Here is a 24,468-nt window from a genome sequence, read left to right on the forward strand (position 1 = left end):
AACTATGCGAGGATGAACATACCCGAATATCCTTCGTTTGGGTAGTTCTAGCCAGGGTTCGACCCTCTGCAACTCCTGATGATCTTCGAACCTGCAAATCAACCAATTCGAATACACATAGTAGCATATAGATAAATCATTGTAGTGAAATCAACTTTATATCATATAAGTAGATGGTTAGTTATACATTGAAATAGTCATTCATATATAAACCATAACAATAACATCAGATGCATAAACAAAGTCGATATCAGGAAAAAGACAACATTTCTTTTTATTGTAGAAAACTATAATAAAACCTGGAAAGAGTTCACCTGAGTCTTCCTCTTCTGGCTCCAAGTGGAACCGTTCTCCAAGTCCGTCCAGTCTCAGTCATCAACAGCCTCCTTCCATAACCAATACCATGATATCTCCAAGCACATGAGAGAATATCAAAACTCAAGGAAACAAGGGTTTCCTGAACTTGGGGAAGTGCTTGAAGCACAAGGATTCTTCAGATTTGATCAGGGGATAATCTCAGTATAGTAATTCTATCATTTCTCTCCTCCTTAAGGCCTTCCCATTGAAGTCATTTTATACTTCTCCCAATTTAGTTTTCTAGTTGGGAAACAATTGGGAACAGTTGGGCCACAGGCACTAAGCGGTAATCAACAGATAAAACCTGTGATCCCCACCCATAGTTAAATAAATTTAATTTTTTTAAGTGTTTTAACACATATACACGGGTTGGTATAGATTGACCCATGTGTACACGCTTTTAACATAGGGCAAAGTAGTGTATAGGGAGTAAAACACTGTTTTTAAAATATTTGGACCAAGTCTGGAAGGAGGGGTTGCCCTAGGCCATAAACCAAGCATTACAAATACCAAGGGTGATATTTGGAGCTATAACAGATGCTCCCTAATATATGAGGTCAGAAGGGGTACATGATGGCTGAAATGTATTAAGTATATGGAAAGGAAACCTGTCAAAAACTGAGAAGGACTTCGCCAGATTTCATCCTGTGAAGCCAGCAAAAGAAGATCAGAAAGAAACTACTGTCTGAGGCGGGCATACCCATGCTCAGAGAAAGTAAAGCATGTCCGCATATCAAGTACAAGCGGATCCACTATGCATACAAGCATAAAGAACTGAAAGTACATAACGGATCATTTGATCATGATCGAACAAGTACATGTCTGAATATCACATATAAGAAGATGATCAATGAAGCTGAAAGATGAAGTTGATCACTGATGTCAAAAACTGATCCCAATAGTACCAAATGAACATGATGGAATAATATGATACTACATCGCAACTCGGATTCCATCTTATAAGATGTCGCTGTGAAGGACTGCAACATATAATGTGGAATGGTGTCAACTAGCAGCAACAGGAGCAACTGACAAGTGAACCAAAGAATGCTGATGCAAACCAAGGTCTTCACCGACCGCTGTGGTACATTTCTACACAATGGGAATAAATGATCTAAATTCAACCATATGAGAAATCGTTTGATTACCGGTCATTGATGTATATCATTAACAAAAGTGAGACTACTCACCGATAATGATAATGAGAGTCAAGGTACCCAGTAAAATCTAACAAGTGTGAATAGATGAGTTGAAGTCAAACACCTGGAAGAATCTATCAATCAGGAGAAAATGATGGTTTCCCACTGTCGATAGCGAAGGATCTGCCACTGATGATTGCAAACCCCAAGGTACTGCCAAATGGACTCTAGACCTTTGCCCTGGAGTAATGAGTCGTAGTCAATAGGGAAAGATCTGATAGAAGGAAGGCTTTAAGGCATCCTTCATCAATCTAGTGTGAGTGTAACCCGTAGGCCAATAATGTGGAAGGATTTAGACAAAAAAAGATGTAGTAACCCGATCGAAGCACGTTTCCAGCGTACACAAGATGTAGCTAGCGCACGATAGAAACCCTCTAAACCAACCAATAATGAAAGCTGACATAGAGGCAAGAAATCCACCAATAGGGTCAAATGGAAACCAAAGCACTGCATGAATCGCAATGTGTGATAATGAAAGCTGATGTCGAACACAAGGGAAAACACTCAGTCAAAGACCCATGATACTGATCGATGCTGAGCACAAGGTGACCTATCAATAATGAAAATAGGGCTAGGGTGCGGCTCTAGGCCTGCCCTCAAAGCAATATGTCATCATCGATAAGGACAAGACCCGCCAGCAAGAAGTCAATGGAGACCTTCTCAAACCGGCACAAGTAAGGGACCAATATAACTGATGTGATGATAGCAAGACACTGACAACCAGGGATGGTCGACTGAAAAATAGGTCAGGGACACCGCAAAGAGGCTGACTCGGGCTTACTTCCCTTGAACAAAAGCATGACTCAATGATGACTATATGGCATCATATGATGACTCTGTATAAGCTTGTCATGCAAGAGGCACGAATGAACTCTCCATATGATTGGAAGAGATAACCAATCGGAGGAGAACTAACTCAATAACAAGGTTAAGGCTTACCTAAGTCAAGCTAAATCCCGCCCAAATGGAGGAGAGACTTTATTTTGAGTGCTTGGTTCAAGGGAGACACGACTGACTCTAGCTGCCAACAATATATGAAAATGTTTTCTCATTCCCACTCTTTTTGGAATATATAATTTTTTTGTCTTTTTCTTTAAGTTGGAAAAAGAATAAAAGAATGCTATAGTACAGTGGAAAGAACGAGTGTCAGTGAAACAGATGATCTAGTTCCTAGGATGGGAACAATATTATGCTCAATGCAGGAAGGCGAAGCTGGTCAAGGACACTCAAAGAGATGTTCCTTCCATGGGTCTGAGGGTGTGTCAAGTTGCAGAAGCTAAGGGATTACAAGTTTGAGTTTGCAAAAGACATGGTCAAAAAGTGGCTTAAACACGAGTCCAAGTGAAGCTGGCTCAAGGCCAAAAGGTGCAAATGGTCAAAATGCAATGCAGTAGTACAACTAAACACAAAGGAGCCTCTAGGGTATAAGGCCAGAATGAAGCGAAGAAGCAAAGAGGAATGAGTCTTCAATGCACAAGTCATGGCGGGACTAGAGAGGACTCCCAAGCCTACTCAATGAAACAACATGGGCAACTAATGTTAGTGAGGTGCTAACTACAATTCCCTTGTAAAGGATGGCTCTACCATCATGTCATGATTTAAAAATTGGTGAGTGAACATGGTTTACTAACCATAACATGATGGGATTGACCCTATGGCAAGTGTATCGACAAATGGAGGGTAGTATGAAAAATGCAACGGAAAAAATGATTTCCCTAACCTATATGCCAGTAAGTAAACGATACCTGCCATGACGAGTCAGTAGTCATGGAACCAATGTGAAATTTCCGAAAAAGCATCCAAAATGTCTTGAAAAAACAACCTATTCCCGAAAATCCAAGCTCACAAGTTAAAATATTCATGAGACGAAAAAAAATAAAGTTTTGAAAAAATTTGACATTTTCAAACCTTATAAAATGACTTTTTGACTCACCATCTGTACCACTTGTGTTGAGAGCAAAAGCTGTGCAGAAAAAAGAGCAAACTTGCCCCCCAAAGAATTGGACCGTTCAAATTGGATAAAAATCATCAGGTAACCCCCAATTCTAACTTACATTACTTTATAATTGTTTTTAGAAATTTTTATTGAGATTTTACTGTAGGAATTTATGTTAAAAATTTCAACGCGGTGTATACGCGGGTTGGATATTATAAACCCACATACACGTAGGCCCTACACGTGACTGTGTATGAAAGGGACCCATGTATACACGGTTTGAAATTTAAACACAAAAAACTAACGGTTGGAAATCAGTTTTCTTCCAGGATGACAATCATTTGGAGAGAGAGGGAGCATGCTACCATTGATAATGAGGTTATGAATGATCAACAGGCCTTAGATGCTTTGAGGGGATGCAACTTACTGAAAATTTTCAAAATGCCAAATATGAAGGCCAACACCCGCTTGCTTGAAATGTTAATCCACTATTGGAGTATTGAAGATGATTCTTTTATGATTGATCAAATGCCTTTGAGGATAGAGGTAGAAGATATTTACTTTATTACTGGTCTCTCTCGAAGAGGAGAAGTTGTACATTCGACTGGCCAGACACGAGGCAGTCTCTGAGTGGAAGACTACGTACATATATATTTTCCGGGGCATCCAGAGAAAATTGGAAGCCAGATTCCAATAAAACATGTAGAGAGCTTGTCCCTGAGGATCTTACTGTTCACCATAGCCAGGATAAACAGATCAGCCTCATTGCACCAAGCGTCACGACTATCCATGAGCTTGGCCATGGAGTGTCTCACTACAGTTTTTGATTGGTGTACACCTCTTCTTACCAATATGAAGAGCCAATTATCCTCCATTCAGAAAGGACAGACCAAAAAATTTGGATATGGGACCATTTTGTGCTCCTTCTTCTTCGAGAAGGTTCTAGGGCTACGTCCCAGAGTATTAGTTTCTATTAGTAGGCTCCGAGATCCTCGGATGGGTAGGTGGGCCGACCTGATGAAACGCCTTGGAGGCGAAGAGGTGTCGAGGACTACTTTCGATGATGAGTTCTTCTCCTGGTGGGAACAACAAATCGTCATTGTGGATGACTATCCCTATGCTGGCACAGATTTCAGAGGAGATCTGGATTTGGTGCTGCCACCAAATGCAACATGGGGAGAGATAGGTAACCATTTTTTAAGTTTTATCAGTTTTAAGGTTTTTTTATGTTTTTCAAATATGAAAATGAACTTAAAGATATTTTTGATGGGATTAAAATACTGATATAATGATCATGTTCCAGATGTGGGTCCGGTATGACTAGACAGATTTCCACAACATAGGTGTCATGGAAGAGGTGCCGAAGAGGCGGCTGCAGAGACAGAGAGGGTCTTATACGCAGTCCAACGAAACTTGGTGAGATTGACTCACTGGGTACTGATGGAGGCCGTAGAAGACCTACCTGAGGAGATGGGGTGCCGCATGGTAGGAGTGCCACGAGACTGGGTTCACCTTTCTCGACGTGTGGCAAAAATAGTAGTCACCTACTTAGCCACTCATCTTGAGCCGGGTCATTAGATGGACTGGACATGATTATGGGCATTTAGTCCTAATTTTGTATATTATTTTGAAACACTTTATGTACACACGGGCGATTTTATGATATATATATACAGTTCCAGATTTTTGATGTTTGTTTTTGTCTTGATGAATGAATGATATGCCAATCTAATTCTTGATTAGTGATAGAATATTCTAATGAATTGTCAGATCGTGGAATGTGCAAATAAGTAATAAAAAAAATGATCTTTGCAACACCCTCACTCTCAAAAATTGGCGATATAAATAAGGATCCCAAACCCGATAAATGTTATTCAATTGTGACACTACTAGCTGTGAGTCAAGATACATTACCAACGAATCAATTCCATAAGAAATAGCTTCGGATAGTAAATTAATGACGGTCGTATATTCAACAATATTATTTGACGCAAAACCAATACATACTCCCCTTGAAACCATCAACTGACCAGATGGATAATAAGTCACCCAAGCTGCAGAAGAGAGGTTTTGAGTGTGCCGACTAGCACCATCAATGAATCTGAAATAAACCAAGTCATCCATCAACACTTTCCAAAGCAAATCAAAAAAGTGTCGATATCACAAAAACTCCCGATAGAATATGTACAAAAATACAAAATATACAGAGAAGCCATTGCTTGGTCATAACCTAAGCAAAGTACTTCTTGAGGTAGAGCCCATCAGGGGGCTTGTCTAGCTTGTTCCTAGCGATGTTTATAGGTACAATCATTGAGCCAATCAATATATTACCTTCGGCAGATAACTGTGTTGGAGCCAAAGGAACTGTACAAACATCGCTAGTAGGCATATTGGAGGACCTAGATTTGACTTCATGCAAAGGAGGACGAAAATATGAATGATTATGTAAATATTCCAATGGTTGATCTACAACCGTCATTGCTTCGAATATTGCTTCGTCAGATGGAAAAACTATATCTAAGTAATCCAAAGCAGAAGTGGAGTCTAGGGTCGAAGTAGGAGCCACATCACCATCTAACTCCTTTTTCGAAAGAGTGGGATGGTAGTTTGTAGAGTTATCGATAGATTCATATATAAGCTCTACTGTAGACATAGGAGATTCTATTCCACCCACCTTCCCGTCATCTGATGTGGTCGCAAATGAAGGTAAGGTCCCAGGATTTGAAAAATAATGAGTTCGAACAAACTCTTTCCGTAAAGGCTCCTTAGAGGATGAAATTGTATTGATTCTAGCTGTAGGAGGGGGAAGATCAAATGTACCCATCAATGAAGAATACATCCCAACTCCTAGATTCTCGATAGGTTGACAGGGATTATCCACCAACGGAACAGTAGAATCCAAAGTTGCACGAGGGTCAAATGGAGAATAATCCAATTGATCAACCTTAACAATTTTCCCCTCATAAGGAAAACAAAGGACTCGAAACAGAGTCGAAACTATGCCATCCATTTCATAAATCCAATTCTGTCCTAAGAGGAGATTGTAATCTAGGTTGGCATCAACAATTTCTACTTCGATATTAATGACCTTTCCTCCAACACATATAGGAAAGGTCGGGATAATTCTATGTGGCCTATGAGAATGTATGTCAAATGCTATCAAGAGAGTGGGTGAAGGAACAACTGCAGGTGATCCAATTGCCTTCCAACATGACATAGATATTACACATGTGGAAGCTCCATCATCCATCACTGTTCGAAAAATATTAGTTTTCCAGTAAGTATACTTTATCTAGAAAGCCATATGATGAGGAAGTCTCTTTTTAACATTGTGCATATCAAAAGTGAGAGCTAAAGAATTATTTGGATCTACTGCCCCCATTGCTAAAAGAAAAACACTTCTTTAAGCTGGACACGATTAATGTACCTCTAAAGCAGACATCACGCAAGGACTTTGAGCCAGATCTTCTACAATGGAGTAGTTATGTGTTGCCCTAGCATTAGGGTTGATAGTCGCGCATTTGGCGAAACCTTTCGGTATCCGAGGTATAGACTCGATAGAGGATCGCTCAATATGAAGTGGGTCCATAGTTCCAGGAATAGATTTATCCTTAGATGTTTCTACTTCACCATAATCTCGTGACCATGTAGCCACATTGACATTAGACTTCATCATGAAAACATTTGAGGAATTGTCCCCTCCCTGGTTGCCCCCTGTAGAGGTACCAGGGTTTGAGTTCACACCAGCAGGCAACTGCTGCCCTTGGGGGAAGGCTTAGTTAAGACAACTTGGGAGGTAGAAGACCCTTGCTACACTAACAAGAGCTGAGCATCTTGAATTTTCGGGCAGAGATGAGTCAAATGATCTCCATTGTACAACTTGCATGGAAATTTAACTTTCTTCTTAGACTCATTTCTACCCTCATTGGCACCATCGCTGGGCTTATTTGCATTACCATTCCCATCGTGATTCTTCTTCTTACCTTGTCCCTTCTTCTTCCCATCAGAATTTTGATTTCCTTTGGGGTTAGAAGCCTGAATGACATTTACGGAAGAAGGTCGGGAAGGTGAAGGAGTAGACGATGCAACCTAATTGGAAGAAGCAGTTTGTAGAGACAACTGCTGCAATTGGCTCAAAAGGTTCACCACATTCGCATCATTCGATCCAACAATACCATCATCATGCAGGCCTGGCTTCGGTTTGGCTATATCAACTGTGGATCTAGGAGCATTAGGCAAGATCTTCTGAAGAGTCCCAGAATGAGAATATATCAATTCTAACTGCTAGGCACGAAAGATAGCCTACTCCTCAGAATAAACTTTGGACATAGAAACATCTTTGGAGATCTCGGGTTGTAATGATTTTAAAAACAATTCGAGATGGAATTCAGGTGGAATTTTGGCTTTGATGAGCCTCTTTCTTCATCTCCATTCCTGGATATGATCAGAAATGTGAGTAACCATGTCCTAATGAAAATTGGCCAGAAGTTTAGTTCCAGCTTTGTAACGGACTAGCAACTGAAAATGGTTTAAGAAAATGTTAGCCAAATCGGCAAAAGATGTAAAGGTGCCCCCTGGAAACTCTATATACCACTTAGCCGCATTCCCAATTAAAGTGCACTGAAATAGTCTCAACCCGATAAAATCATTGATCAAGGAGTTAGATGAACACCATAAATGGAACGTGGTTACATGATCGCCCAGGTCTTCACCACTCTTCCCTTCAAATTTTGGGATATCCGATGGAAGTTTGGTTCGGATTGGACGCCAAGCCGGATTGTATCTAATTGGATTGTTCATCAGCTTAGTCAAGTCTAGCAGATTGAGCATGGCCAGAAACGGAAGTCATAGAGGACCTTGGGGATTCCACCTAGATTGGGCAGGCTTCCCAAAAGTCTGAAAAGAATGACCTGGATTTTGAAAGGCACCAGGTTTCCCAAAGTAACTGGTAGAACTTGCTGAACCAAAAGGTGACCCTTGTGGTCTAGCAAAACTCGGAGTTTGACCAACTCCAGCCGAAAAACCTCTGTAACTGGCAAAGTTTCCCCCTAACGAATTATTATAAGGAGTTGACAGCCCCTGGTAAGGGTTCCAAGCATTAGCTAAGGGTGGAAAACTTTGAAATGAATTCACTGAGGAATACAACACATTCCCTTGTTGGCCGAAAAACTGATTCCCAGTTCCTATCCCGCTAACCGTAGGGTTTGTCCAACTCTGGAAGGGATTACTACCTTGACCTGTGAAAGGAAAAGGCATAGACCCCACTGTCAGATTGGAATGTGGTATATGACCACTTCCAAATGGGAAACCCTGAAAAGAGGTCGATCCACTCATCATGGACGTGGAGGCGGTTAATGGTACACTTAATGGAACTGAAGGAATACCTTGAGAGGGCATTCCAAAAGGGAAGAATCCAAAACTGGATGCATTGGCTTGAGAACTTCCACTCATCGATGGAATGGAAGTAGACCCAAATAAGGATGTGCTAGCAGTAGACCCAAATAAGGATGTAGAGGGGATGGAAATAGTTCCTCCCCCTTGCACTGACATGGGAGTTTACATACTCATAGCACTCGTGGTGGATGCCATGCTTCCAGTAGTGGTCATCGAAGGGATAGATGTGTGTGGACCTGGGCTTGAAGGCCTGTGTGTTGGAGTTCCAACATATAAAAATACGTCTGGATGATCAAAAGGGAGAGGAGAATTCAGAGCCACAATTGACTCTGAGAGATCTTCTACCTCAATATTATCTTCCGACTGGAAGAGTACTTAAGAAAGAATTGGTGTGTTCCTCTCTAACTCTATGGTAGCACCAGGTCTACCTTGTACACTGATGCCCCCAAGTAGAGGATCAATCTCCGATGTGCCAGCTGCAATTGGTTGAAAACCACTGGCAAAATCGATCCTACGCCTTCTAAGAGAAGGCTCTGGACTCGCAGGTGAAAGCCCACGAAGTCTACAGGACCGTCTAAGTGATCGGTCAGCCACTTCGAATTATTTTAATAAGATATACTTAAAGACTCAAGAAAATTGAAAGCTAGGCCGACTAGGAGCACAGAACACACACTAAAAATGTCCCTAAAGAATTCAGCAATTGAACAACTTCCAAGTATTTCCGCTTCGGGTGATTAGGACCGGACACCAAAAAACAAGAAAGTGAATAAAAAGGGCCTTCTAAAAATAGACTAGGGTAATTACGCCCCAGGTCTACTAGTGAAGGTATCATAGGTAGTTATGCTGACCTCCAGACAACAACCTTTGCCGGTGCAAGCCCCCAAGCTTCGTAAGGTTGCCCTCCAGAAGTACCGTTGAACATGATGCAAAGTCAACCTCAAGTGCCACAGGATTCCCCTCCATAGCCACCTATGTAGATCCTTAGGATTGGAAACTAAAGACACCAAATTGTATTAGAAGTTAGGTGGAACAGTCGTGAGGCAAGATCTGACAAGTAAGAGAGGGGGTATCTCTCGTCCTTATCTTCACAAACCCTCGTGCTTAACTCCTAGTCACGAAGCTTTCTAGATCTCCCTAATGCTATTGGATTTCACTCTTTTTTCAGACTTCTATGTTTCACAATTTAGAGTGGCCTTGGAAATTTTACTCTCCTCTCGCCTAATCCAAGGCCCTAAATAAACCTAAACATTGTTGGTGTATACTGATTGACAATATAAAAAATTCTAGTTTATTTTATTAAGCACTTGATTTTAAGTGGTTGTTCTTTTTAAGTCAAAGGGACAATACATAAGTGAAACTGATGGTGTTCTTATGATGCAAATGATCTAAAAATGGGGCTCTTAGGCTTCTTGTCTAACTTACAAGAACCTCTCCCACTTCCAAAGCTTTAAATTTTCCCAAGTCTTAATGATTAACCAATGCGTAATTAAGAAATGCTTGAAAATATGGGTGTATGCTTGTATTTGTTTTCAACTGATTATTTACTTTAAAATTTGTTGTTTGTGCTGATATGGGAAGATACTTAAAGTGATATATAAATGCATATAACAGTAGTTAAAGCAGCAGTAAAAACAAACACATAAGACAACAATATAATATGGAGTTCACCCTGATATCTTGGGCTACGTCTCCTTGAGCTCTAATCAACTCGATTTGGCTCTCTGGGATTATGGCTTCAATTCTTTTACAAGTGCTACAATTAACTCCAATGTTTTATACCAGGACATTGGGCTCAGAACACCATCTTATCCCTTGGCTCTTGGAGCTCTTCGGCTTTCCAACTCTGGCTCTTGGCTCTGGCTCTGGCTCTTGCTCTGGCTCTTGGCTCTGACACTGGCTCTGACTCTTTGGCTCTGGTTCTAGCTCTCAGCTCTTGCTTCTAGCACTCGCTCTAGCTCTTGGCTCTGGCTATTTTCTCTGGCTCTCTAAGCTCTTTCTCTTAGCCTTTGCATGCCTCTATGAATCGCAAGACCTCCAAGCAACTCCAACAACAATATGCCACTGTCAATTGAACTCTCTGGCTTTTCACTCGACCTCCGAGTGCCTCCAAAGACTTTCTGTGCATTTAGCGTTTTTTCTTTCACTGCTCGCTCCTCGCTCTCTGCTCTGTTCTCTCTGTTCTTGGCTTAAAGCCAATCTATCTCACGACTATTTGAATCCCTTCTTTCAGCTGTTACAGTCACTGCATCACCTCATAGGGAAAATGACCACCTGTTCCATAACAGATAAGTGTCAAGTTCACCAGAAACACTCGATTGTTTGAAACAGCCGTTATTTCCATTTACTCCAAGAATGTCTGCGAAACACGAATCTCTGCCAACTCATCGTCCACGCCAGACTTCAAACCTTTATGCGCCATAGCTTTATTCTCCGTCGAGTCCGGTCTTCCATCGAGTGCAATCTTCGCCGTTATATCTGGGGCCTCTAGATCCGATGGTTATCGCTCTTATGGCACGGTTGACTTGCTTGGATGTTAGCCCATGATGAGAGCGGTTTTCTCTCTCATCTTCCAGATACGCGTCATTTTCTGTATGGCATTGCTGGCTCTTCTAACAAATCCGCTTATAGCCAGAAATGCCTCTGATATACAGCTGGTTTTGGAGCATGGGACCCGTCGTCTGTTTTAGCGCTTTTCCCATGGTTTCTCGGCTTTCCTTGCGACTGAGTGCTTGGGGCCTTTCCATTTCGAGGGGTTTTGCTCGTGGATGCATGATTTGCGCTAATCACACATCAAAAACAACATTTGTTTCTTGATCTAGATTTCCCAACTGCTAGTTTGTGCCACTACGCAGTCTCCATGGGCCTCAGTTAGCATACTTTGACCGAAGGTCCTCGTTGCTCCGTGCTGACCACAAACTTGTTGGCATTATGATTCAGGTGTTGTCCTTGATGGCAAACCCATTCAGGTGATAAATCAAGAAGGACGCAGGAAATATGTTCAGCAAGTGCGTCCCCGCAGGTATACCATACAGAACCCGCGTCCAGGGACGCAGGTCAGCCGTTCAGGAGGTGCGTCCGCCCAGTGCACACATTTCAAGGCAGAGAAAAGCACGTGGGGGTTTCTTGTGTGGTATCTAGCCGACGGTTTTGTGTTTCTATGGTGTCGGCTCGTGGTTTTGTTCCATGTTTTGGGGAGAAGCTTGCCTATATAAAGCAAAGGAGTTCATTTGGATTAGGCATCATCTTGGTTGAATATCTTTTGGTGAGATCTAGTCCAGATCTATGAAGGCGAATCTTCTAATGGACTGTGATCTCTATGGCGCATGATCAGATCTGTGGATCTGAGTGTTTGGGTTGGTTCTGAAGTCCTCATATCTTTTATATCTGAAGGGACGCAGGTTCAGTGAAGGGAAAGTGCGCCGGGACGCAGTACAGTAAAGGCTCAGGTGCGTCTCTGAGGCAAAGGACGCGGCGCGTCTGTGTTATTGGGTGCGTCTCTGAAGCAAAAGACGCGGCGCGATAGTGTTTCTGGGTGCGCCGGTCGCAGCAAAGCATAGAGGAACAGTGCGTCGGCACGCAGAACAGTGGAAGGTAGACTGCGTCCAGTCGCAGGTCACAGAAAGAAAATATGCGTCCCTGTCTTAAGATGATCTGTTGACTGTATATTTCTGTTCATAAGGTGTTCTGGGTTATTTCTGTAATTACTGATCTGATATCTGTAGTGGACTGTATCTGTTGTATACTTGTTGATCATTTGATTCTTCATGAAAAGAAGTAGGGGGTTGTAGCTCCCTTCCAGGAGAGACTGGAAAACGAGAGAGAGTTGTAGCTCTCTGCAGGTTGCAGCCTGCGTGCTGGTAAAGGACTGCACCAGTACAAAATCATTGTAAAAAGAATTTCTTGAAAGAAGATAGAGACATATTGCAGCAGGTGGTTTTCTCCCGCATTGGGTTTCCACCTTACATCTTGTGTTCTTTGGTGTGACTGTCTATTTTCTTTATTCATGCTCATTATTTTATGATACTGATATGCAAGAATAATTCAAAAGATCAAATAAGGAAGATTTGGTAAATTGCTTGATAATACTGATTCACCCCCCCTCTCAGTATTATTTCCAACAATTGGTATCAGAGCAGGTCCTTCAGAAAAGCTTGATCGCTTGAAGGTAGATCGTTCATCATGAGCAACTACGAGAGAGAAGCATCAATCAGGCCACCAGTTTTTGATGGGACAAACTTCAATTATTGGAAGGTAAGAGTTACTGCATATCTTCAATCTCTTGGTACTGAAGTTTGGGACATTGTAGAAACAGGCTATGCTTTTCCTTCAGCTACTCCTACAGATCCAGCTGAGAAAAAGAAGTATGAAACAAATGCAAAAGCAGTCAGTACTCTATTAGGAAGTATATCCCAAACAGAATTCATGAAGGTAATGCACTTCAAATCAGCAAAAGAAATATGGGACAAAATGATCACAAGCTATGAAGGAGATGAACAGGTAAAACAAGCCAAACTTCAAACTCTCAGAATTCAATATGAGACTCTCAAGATGTATAATGATGAAAGTGTGGCTAATTATTTTCTTCGGGTAGATGAGATTGTAAATTGTATGAAAAATTTGGGTGAAGAAGTAAAGGAGTCTCTAGTAGTTCAAAAGATTCTAAGATCATTATCCCCCAAGTTTGAATCCAAAGTATCTGCAATAGAAGAAAAAGAAAATCTCCGTGTTCTTACTATGTCTCAGCTACATGGAATTCTAACTGCTTATGAAATGAGAAAGGGAGGACCATCAGACAGAAGGGAGGCTGCTTTTAAAGCATCAGGCAAAGAAGATTACTATGAAGCAAGCCATGATCCAGAAGAAGAGGAAGAAGAATCAAATTTTGTCAGAAATCTTCAAAGAGGTTCTGGAAGGTTCAGAGGTAAGCTACCTTTCAAATGCTTTGCTTGTGGAAGAGTAGGTCATTATGCTGCAAAATGCTCTTATAAGGATAAAGGAAAGGAACCAGTTAGATGGAACAAGAAACAAAGCGCAAATAAGAAAAGCTACTACACCCATGAAGATAGTGATGGCTTATCAAACAGTGATGAAGATGAACAAGGTAATAAATATAGGTTGTTAATGGCATTTGAAGATGATGATTATGAGGATGCTGTAGATGTGGATAACCTTTATGATGAAATTACTAGACTCAAGAGATGCATAGAAGAAAAGAACATGATTATTGATACTCTACAATTCCAAATTGATGAAAAGGAAAAACATCTTGAAAAATTAGAAGGTGAAATTGTTGGTCTTAGAAAAGAAATTGAGAAAACAAAAACTATTAATCTCAAGTTTGTCAAAGGATCTGAAACTTTGGATGAGATTATCAGTGTGCAGCGGTCTCCACTAAATAAGACAGGTTTGGGCTATAATGGAGAAACTTCTCAAGCATCCACTTCAAAAAGTTATCTTGATGCAGCAAGAAGAAATGAGCAAGAGCACAAGGAAGATCATCAGGTAAAGCAGGGACAAATGTCAAGCAGAAACTATCAGGGGCAATCCAGCTTAAGGGTGAACAAAAGCCACAACCAGCCACAGGTAAAATCTTCTCAATTTGGTTCAAGAATAGATGAAAATAGAAATTACAATCAGTTGGCTGGTAGATCCAATAATCGCAGAAGCTTCTTCAATGGACAATGCTTTTCTTGCCATAACTTTGGTCACAAAGCAGCTCAATGTGTTGCGTATAAAACAATCATGACTAGGGAAGCTCAAAAACAAAGAAGTATGACAGGGATTACAAAAAGGACCTATAACAACTTTTCAGCTCTTGAAAATGAAGTTGAATGTTCTATTTGCAATAATTTTGGACATAAAGACTTTGAATGCAGAAGCAGGTTTCCGGAAAGAAAGGTACAAGAGCAGAAAAAGGAACAAGCCTCAGGCGCCAAAACATGGAGAATAAAGGAACCTCAAACAGAAAGATGTGGGATAGCATTTTATGCAGAAGGACAAGAAAATCTATGGTACATTGACAGTGGATGTTCGAAGCATATGACAGGTGATAAAGAAAAACTTGAGTCTTATTCTAATTTAGAAAAGGGAAAGAAAGTCTCTTTTGGAAATGATACTCCTGCAACTATAAAAGGAAAAGGTATTGCTCCTTTAAAAGAAGATGTTAAGGCAGGAAATGTTTTGTTTGTTGATGGATTGAAGCATAATCTACTAAGTGTCAGCCAGATGTGTGATCAAAGAACCGAGGTTATATTCAGATCAAATGGATGCCTTGTTCGTGATCTTGATACAGGTAAAACAGTTCTCAAAGGAAAGAGAACTCCAAATAATCTATACATATTTGATGAAGGACAACAACAATGCTATCTAAGCAAGAATGAAGAGCACTGGTTATGGCATCGAAGGTTGGGACATCTAAGCTTCTCACAAATAAGGAAAGCTTGCAAATATCAGGCAGTTCGCGATCTTCCAGATATCAAAATTCCTGACAACACCATATGCAGATCATGTCAGTTTGGAAAACAAACCAGAACTAACTTTCCAGAGAAAGAAGGATCAGCCAGCATGCCTCTTGAGCTAGTACATACAGATGTATGTGGACCATTCAGAAAAAGAACACCTAGAGGAGAGGAATACTTGATATTATTTATTGACGATTTCTCCAGGTTTGTTTGGTTAGGACTTATGAAGCACAAAGATGAAGCATTCGAAAAATTCAAAACCTTCAAAGCCTTGGCTGAAAATGAATCAGGTCACAAAATTAAGTGCCTCAGATCTGACAGAGGTGGGGAATTTACTTCAAATGAATTTTTTGATTTCTGTGATGAACATGGGATAAGGAGAGAATTCTCTACAGCTAGAACACCTCAGCAAAATGGAGTTGTTGAAAGAATGAACAGAACAATCCAACAAATGGCTCGTGCTATGCTTGATGAATCAGGAACCCCCGCAACCTTCTGGGGTGAGGCTGCACATACTGCGGTTATTATTCTCAACAAGACAAATGTCCGGGTGAACAGCACTCAAACCCCTCATGAGCTCTGGAGTGGTAAAACTCCTTCGGTAAAGCACTTCAAAATATTTGGGAGCAAATGCTATATCAAGAATACTGAGGAGCAGCTTGGCAAACTTGATCCTAGAGCAGATGAAGGCATTCTTCTTGGCTATTCTCCACATAGCAAAGCATACAAATGCTACAATAAAAGACTTGGCAGAATTGTTGACAGCATTGATGTAGTGGTTGATGAAAAGGGATATATTCCTAGGCAAATACATCGTGAAGACATCGAAGAAGATGAGAGCTACCCTCAAAGACAGAATGATGAAGAAGAAGAACCTCAAGAAGAATCTCAAGAAGAACCTCACGAAGAAGCAGAAGAACGGACAAGAATAGAAGAAAAGACTCCATCCAGATATGTTCAGAAGAACCATCCAGAATCTCAGATCATGGGACAAAAAGAAGCAGGTATACAAACTAGAAGAACAGTTGCAGAAGCTTCAAGCTATTTGGCATTACTTTCCTCCACCGAACCACAAAATGTGAAAGAGGCATGCAAAGATGAATGTTGGGTGAAAGCAATGGATGAAGAACTTGAGCAAATCGAAAAGAACAACACTTGGGAGCTGGTTCCTAGACCAAAAGATAAGAATGTTATTGGAACAAAATGGGTCTTCAAAAATAAATTGAATGAAAATGGAGAAGTAATTAGAAACAAAGCCAGACTCGTTTGTAAAGGGTATGCGCAGCAAGAAGGAATAGACTTTGAAGAAACTTTTGCTCCTGTTGCAAGACTTGAGGCCATCCGAATGTTCCTTGCTCTCTCAAGTTTTCAGAACTTCAAAGTATTTCAAATGGATGTGAAATCAGCCTTTTTGAATGGAGACTTGGAAGAAGAAGTGTACATTGAACAGCCAGATGGGTTCATTCTTGGAAATGATCCAAATCTTGTATGCCGATTGAAAAAGGCTCTCTATGGTCTCAAACAAGCTCCAAGGGCTTGGTACTACCGGTTGGACAAATATCTTCATCAACAAGGTTTCTTAAAAGGTTCAGCAGATAGCAATCTGTATATAAAAGTTGAAAATGACAAATTGCTAATACTTGTTGTGTATGTTGATGACATTATTTTTGGCAGTAATGAAGAAGCTATGAGTCAAAGCTTTGCCTCAGTCATGCAGAAAGAATTTGAAATGTCCTTGCTAGGAGAACTGACATATTTCCTTGGTTTGCAAATCCAACAGAAGGAAGGAGGAATCTTTTTATCTCAAACCAAGTATCTCAAGCAGATTTTAAAAAAATATGGCATGGAAGATGCAAAACCAGTATGTACACCCATGGTCACAGGATGTAGTCTCAGTGCAAATGATGAATCTGCAGCAGTACATCAACCAACCTACAGATCTATGATTGGAAGTTTACTATATTTGACAGGTACCCGACCAGACATCATGCATGCAGTTGGAATAGTTGGAAGATTTCAGGCAAATCCGAAGGAGACTCATCTTCAAGCAGTAAAGAGAATTTTCAAATATCTTCAAGGGACTCAAAATTATGGCTTATGGTATCCTAGAGATACAGATCTTACTCTTCATGCCTATACAGATGCAGATTGGGCCGGAAGCGTGGATGACAGGAAAAGCACAAGTGGTGGTGCGTTCTTTATGGGTCCCAGACTGGTCTCTTGGTTCAGCAAGAAACAGAGTTCAATTGCCTTGTCTACAGCTGAAGCGGAATATGTTGCTGCTGCATCTTGTTGCACCCAACTTCTTTGGATGATGCAGACTTTGCAGGATTATCACATCACTTGTACACCTCCTATTCCTATCTTATGTGACAACACAAGTGCAATCAGCATCTCAAAGAATCCGGTTATGCATTCAAAAACCAAGCACATACCAATCAAGTACCATTTTCTCCGGGAACAAGTACTTGAACAGAAGGTCAAGTTGGAGTATGTTCCTTCTAAGGAACAAGTTGCTGATATTTTCACCAAACCGTTGCCCAGGGACACTTTTGAATACCTCAGGCAAAAGCTGGGGGTTGTTGATGCATCATCTTACTGTTGATCATCTTCCTATTGGTGGTATAGGCTCAGGGGGAGCACATAATGCATTGTTGGCATTATGGAGAAGGAGATCTTGGAAATAGCTGCAATATGTCTCTATCTCCTTCATGATGGATTTCTGGTTACAGATCTGGAGATGCATGAGCATAGGGGGAGCATACCCTTTGCCCTTGATGTCAAAGGGGGAGAATGAAGCTGAAGATTATGTGGTTGCCATCAAGTCCAAAGGGGGAGATTGTTGGCATTATGATTCAGGTGTTGTCCTTGATGGCAAACCCATTCAGGTGATAAATCAAGAAGGACGCAGGAAATATGTTCAGCAAGTGCGTCCCCGCAGGTATACCATACAGAACCCGCGTCCAGGGACGCAGGTCAGCCGTTCAGGAGGTGCGTCCGCCCAGTGCACACATTTCAAGGCAGAGAAAAGCACGTGGGGGTTTCTTGTGTGGTATCTAGCCGACGGTTTTGTGTTTCTATGGTGTCGGCTCGTGGTTTTGTTCCATGTTTTGGGGAGAAGCTTGCCTATATAAAGCAAAGGAGTTCATTTGGATTAGGCATCATCTTGGTTGAATATCTTTTGGTGAGATCTAGTCCAGATCTATGAAGGCGAATCTTCTAATGGACTGTGATCTCTATGGCGCATGATCAGATCTGTGGATCTGAGTGTTTGGGTTGGTTCTGAAGTCCTCATATCTTTTATATCTGAAGGGACGCAGGTTCAGTGAAGGGAAAGTGCGCCGGGACGCAGTACAGTAAAGGCTCAGGTGCGTCTCTGAGGCAAAGGACGCGGCGCGTCTGTGTTATTGGGTGCGTCTCTGAAGCAAAAGACGCGGCGCGATAGTGTTTCTGGGTGCGCCGGTCGCAGCAAAGCATAGAGGAACAGTGCGTCGGCACGCAGAACAGTGGAAGGTAGACTGCGTCCAGTCGCAGGTCACAGAAAGAAAATATGCGTCCCTGTCTTAAGATGATCTGTTGACTGTATATTTCTGTTCATAAGGTGTTCTGGGTTATTTCTGTAATTACTGATCTGATATCTGTAGTGGACTGTATCTGTTGTATACTTGTTGATCATTTGATTCTTCATGAAAAGAAGTAGGGGGTTGTAGCTCCCTTCCAGGAGAGACTGGAAAACGAGAGAGAGTTGTAGCTCTCTGCAGGTTGCAGCCTGCGTGCTGGTAAAGGACTGCACCAGTACAAAATCATTGTAAAAAGAATTTCTTGAAAGAAGATAGAGACATATTGCAGCAGGTGGTTTTCTCCCGCATTGGGTTTCCACCTTACATCTTGTGTTCTTTGGTGTGACTGTCTATTTTCTTTATTCATGCTCATTATTTTATGATACTGATATGCAAGAATAATTCAAAAGATCAAATAAGGAAGATTTGGTAAATTGCTTGATAATACTGATTCACCCCCCCTCTCAGTATTATTTCCAACAAAACTGTTGTTGTTTAGAGGTTATTTCTGATAGGCTTTGACATCCACAAGACTTTAAACTCCGGTATGAGGTTTTTATAGAGTTCAGGTAGCTTTAAGAGAGTTTAAGGATCCAATTTTAGATCACGCCTTCCCACTAAAAGAACTTTTGGCCCACCAAAAGATTGATATACTGATCTGAGCAGTAAATGAGAGTAACAACACCCTCTTCTTTCAGCCTCCCTACACTTGCCTTTGCATAGTTCCTCTGAACCAAAATCTTTGACCACTTCCCTTCTTGGATGGGTTGGTCGTCTTGGGAAGAACTGTTTTCCTCCTTCACTTCGTGCAGAACTTCTGCTATGAAGTTTACTGAAGGTAGTTTGAACTTCTTTGCCTTGATCATTGATCCAAGGTGGCTCAAACAAATGTGAAGTATATCTGCTCCACAAAACTTTCATTTGTACCTGTTTGAAAAGATGCCAACAACAACTGTTAACAACAACAAGCATACAGACAATAACTGCATAGGCTAAATTCTGCTTCAACATAGAAATAGATTTCACATCTTGTGAACCTTTCCATTTCTTATATCTACATACAAATGATTAGCTAGATAACAAGCCAATAAAACATGCCTTTACAACAAATGAACCTTCAAGTCAAGCATGTAGGAAAAGACCTTTAGGACTCTTTTCCAAAAGATGAAACACTTCATCCTTATCTCCATTTTGGAAATCAAGTTAACTTCTCCCAAGCCAACATCACATGCATCTCATGCTCATGCATGCATTCCATCTATCAACTTTTTCTTAAGTACACTATACTTTCGAAGCTGAAATGGACATACTGTTACAGTAATAAAGTGAGTTTCCTACTCAACCTCTTTCCATTTACCATTTTGGTAAGATCCTGCAACTGGCATTTGTTCCACAAAGAAATGCAAACATATGCATCACTAGACATGTAGCCTTAATTGGATAAGAATTCTAACCATTTCTTACCAATCCATTTCAAGGGTCCCTCCTTTGTTTGCACATCAATATCAATATGTGAATCATCCTGAACCACATCAATCACGGAATCTTTATTTCCATCCCTGTCATTTTCTTTTTCCACCTTCTCCTTCAGCTTTGGTGGGAGCAATGCTAGATTCAAATTCCAACACCTTTCAGCAAGATGCCCTTGCTTACGACAGTAGGTGCAACACATGTGCATCCTTTTGACAGCATGAATTGCCTTGTCCTGTGGACCTTTGGCTGCTTGCTTCTTTTCCTTCAAAAGTTTCCTGTATGTGGCCATCCTCTTCCAACATCTAGAAACATAATGGTTATCCAAACCACAAAAGGAACATGCAATTCCTTTTCCATGCTTTACAAAATCAAAAGGAATGTGTTTAGAACCAAATTTATACCTGCCTGTTTCACCTTTATTGCCTTCATGAGGAGGTGAAGCAAATGAAGAAGTGGCTCCCTTTGGAACACCATCACTTTCTTCAAGGCTGTCAGAGTTTCCACAACTCTTTGGTTCAAGTGCGTGCTTCTGAACACCTGCATCATGTGAATGATGTTTCGAGTTATTGTATTCCTCCTGAACACAGTCCTCACACTTCTGAGGTAGAGGACCTACAATGAAACTCCTTTTTGGAACTGTTTCAATGGCCTTCATGGCAGATTTGGAACTTTCTCCATAAGACTGTCCATAGCCAAGACCCAAATACTTAGGCCTTTCTTCAACCATTATTGGCTCAACAATACCTTGTGCATGCTTTCCCAAGCCCTTTCCTTCATAACCCATCTTGGAAATTAGCTTGGAACCTATGCCTCTAGTATGTTTTTCAAAAAAAACAATATAAGCATTCTTAGAAGAATTTGAAGATACTTCTTAAAATTGTTCAAGCTAATACTTGGCCAAGGATTCTTTTGCAACAAAGAGTTGTGTCTCCAACTCATGCATCCTTTTCAGGTTCATACTTGCAATATGAAGTTGCCTCTCCATTTCCTGCAATTTGTCAAAAAGCATCCGCTTCTCTTCCTCCACGGAATTCAACTGCTCTCTAAGTATGTTGCTCTTCCTTCCATCCTCGTACATTTCTCTCACCATATCCATCATGGTTGACAAGTATTGCTTCATGTCTCCATTAAAGGAATTTTGGGAGCAAGAAGAATTTGAGAACTCAGTTGTAGAAGTTTTCATTTTCAAAATGCATAAAAGAGCTTAAAACAAGATTATTAAAGAGCTTATTCAACAACCTTTTGCAACAAACCTCTTATGCTTCAAGGGTTGATTTGAGGTCCTTTGGGATAGAAGAATGTCTTCAGCCCTTCTTCTTTCTTGTCCTTCCTGGACTAAGCTATCAATAGCTTTCCCTTCGCCTCTGCAAACTCAAACAATAGTCAGTCTGCAACCAAGAATACAATCAATAAGGCAATCAACCCTTGACTGTCCAAACACCTTTCAGACAAGCAATCTGTTGACACCTAATCTTCATGATTGGGAATTTTATGTAACTAAATAAATTGGGAAGGTGAACAGTCATCGGGAGATGAACTGAACAATCACTCCCTATTGTATATAAAAATGGGTTACCTATGGAATAATACACCAATCAGTTTTTCTGCCTTTGGAGAGTTACTGCCTGGCCTAACATGGTATCAGAGCCAGCTCCTTGTTTACCCTTTATGTCTTTGTAACTATTTCTATAATTCTATCTGCCTACCTACGTTCTGTCTCTGCGCTGTTCCTGACACTCAGAATCCAAAATCGTTCCATATTCCTGCGCCACTGGGCTCTGTCCATTAACGCATCTGTATCCTTGTGCCACTGGGCTCTGTACATTAACGCATCTGTCATCTTAACGCATCTGTATCCTTGCGCCACTGGGCTCTGTCCATTAACGCATCTGTAGCTTTCTCATCCGAATAGACTTTTGTTTACAAGACTCTGTTTAGCACGCATTCGTGGATTTGGTCTCTTAGCTAGCCAAACACTTCTGCTCAGGTTCTTACTCTTCAGTTTGCCGTTGTCCTGTGCCATGGCAGGCTGATGATAATAGCTTGTTGCAATTATGCAGTGAACATGGAAAGGTTTCGAAAGCAAGAGTTGTATATGATAAAAAAAAACTGAGCGGTCACGAGGCTTTGGATTTGTTACATACTCATCAGAAAGTGAATGATGCCATTGCTGCCCTCGATGGAACTGAACTGGGGAGGCAGGGCGGCGAGGTGCTTCGGTTTTTCATTGTGATATAGACCGAGGAAAGTCTCTGGGCCAAATTTCGCAAAAATTGCAAAGAGCAGATATTCGCTTTGTAGACCATCTGGCGTCGACAGCAGGGTCCAAACCTGCCCAGATCTTCTCTTTGTAAACCATCTGGCGCCGTCTGTGGGAAGCCCTTGAGAGTGAACATTGTTGAGGACAGATCTAGACGAGGATTTTGAGATCTTGTACTCTTATTGGGCAGCAATGACATGGTATGGTAACAAAACTGCATCTTGGTAGTCCACAATGTCCGTGGATACGTGTTGAGTTCGAATAGTATTGCACAGTTTATATATCATTCAAAGCGTTTATATATCATTCAAAGCATTGTGCAGTTTATATATCATTCAAATCGTTTATATATCATTCAAAGCATTTGTGGTATTGCACAGTTTTATATATCATTCAAAGCATAGTAGTATTGCACAGTTTTTTTATCATTTGAATGGTAATGCTGCGTTGAAAAGTTAAAGCATTAAAGTGATATGTAATATTGAAGTGATATGTACATAATATTTCAATGAAATGCTAATGCTTCTATCAAACATTAGAGGGATTTGAAGAAAATATAGTGCATAAGGCTGTAACGTAAGGAAGTTTTTTTCAGCAGAAGTATTTTTTACAGAATGCATTCAATCATCTCTATGGTAGGAATAGTTCTCACTAGCAAGGAGAACTATCCTGAATGGTCCCGGATGATAAAACACACCCTCATCTTCAATGAGTTGTGGAAGGGAGTGTGTGTCGCAGAAGGAGACAATGACCCAGTACAGCCTACATCAGACAAAGAGCTCGTCATTTGGGAAAACAAGAACAACAAAGCATATGCATTAATCGCAGCATCTGTAAATGAAGAAGTAAGTCGCCATATTTCATCATATTCAACTGCCTTTGAAGCTTTACAAAAGCTCAAAGAACTCTATGACTCACATTCTGCACTTGAAGTTGTTCAACTCATGATTAAACTCTTCACTCTTGAACTGAAAAATAATGATCCTCTTGCTCTTGCATCTGAAGTAAAATCCATAATGCATGATATCAAATCCACTAAGGTTGAGCTAGATATCCCTCTTATTGCTTTTCTCAAGGCACTCTATCCTACTTACTCCAATTATCTTGAGTCTTTACAAGCAAATGGAAATCTTAAAGATATAACCTTTGACTCTCTTGTGAAAACGTTTGCTGAAAGAGAGAAAGCCTTTGGAAAGAAGACAGTCCCTGAATCTTCTGAAGAGACTGTTTTCCTTGCTCATAAAGAAAAGCATCCTGCTCAAGATTCTACAAGAGGAAGAGGTGGACGAAGAGGAAGAGGAAGATACTTCAGAGGCGGGGGGGCAGACATTTTCAAGGAGAAAAAGCAGATCTGCATTGCATTCGCTGCAAACGAAATGGATCACATGATGCTTCTACATGCAAGCTACCATGGGACAAAATTGAGCAGAAAAGAAACCAGCAGAAAGGTAAAACTGATGATACAGACAAAGGTAAAGCACCTGAATCCACTCACTATATTGAGGCACAATGTAATATTGGAGTAAATGAAGATTTGTTTAATGCTTCACTTGCTTCTTCAAAAAATGATTGGTTGCTTGATTCAGGAGCAACCTGTCATATGACTCATAGGAAATATTTTTTTGAAGATTTCACTGACAATGTTGATGGAGCAGTATACTTTGCAGATCAGTCAAAAATCAAGCCATCAGGGCTTGGCACAATCAGGCTTAAACTACCTGGTCTTCCAGACTTTCTTCTGGATCATGTTCTATATCTCCCACAGCTCAAGAGAAACTTGTTGTCCTTGGTCCACATCCGCCAGCAAGGTCACTCCATTCATATGTTT

This window comes from Pinus tabuliformis, chromosome J, assembly GCF_031772625.1.
Source record: "Pinus tabuliformis cultivar Carrire ecotype Pingquan chromosome J, CPIR1, whole genome shotgun sequence".
In the NCBI taxonomy this organism is placed as follows: domain Eukaryota; kingdom Viridiplantae; phylum Streptophyta; class Pinopsida; order Pinales; family Pinaceae; genus Pinus; species Pinus tabuliformis.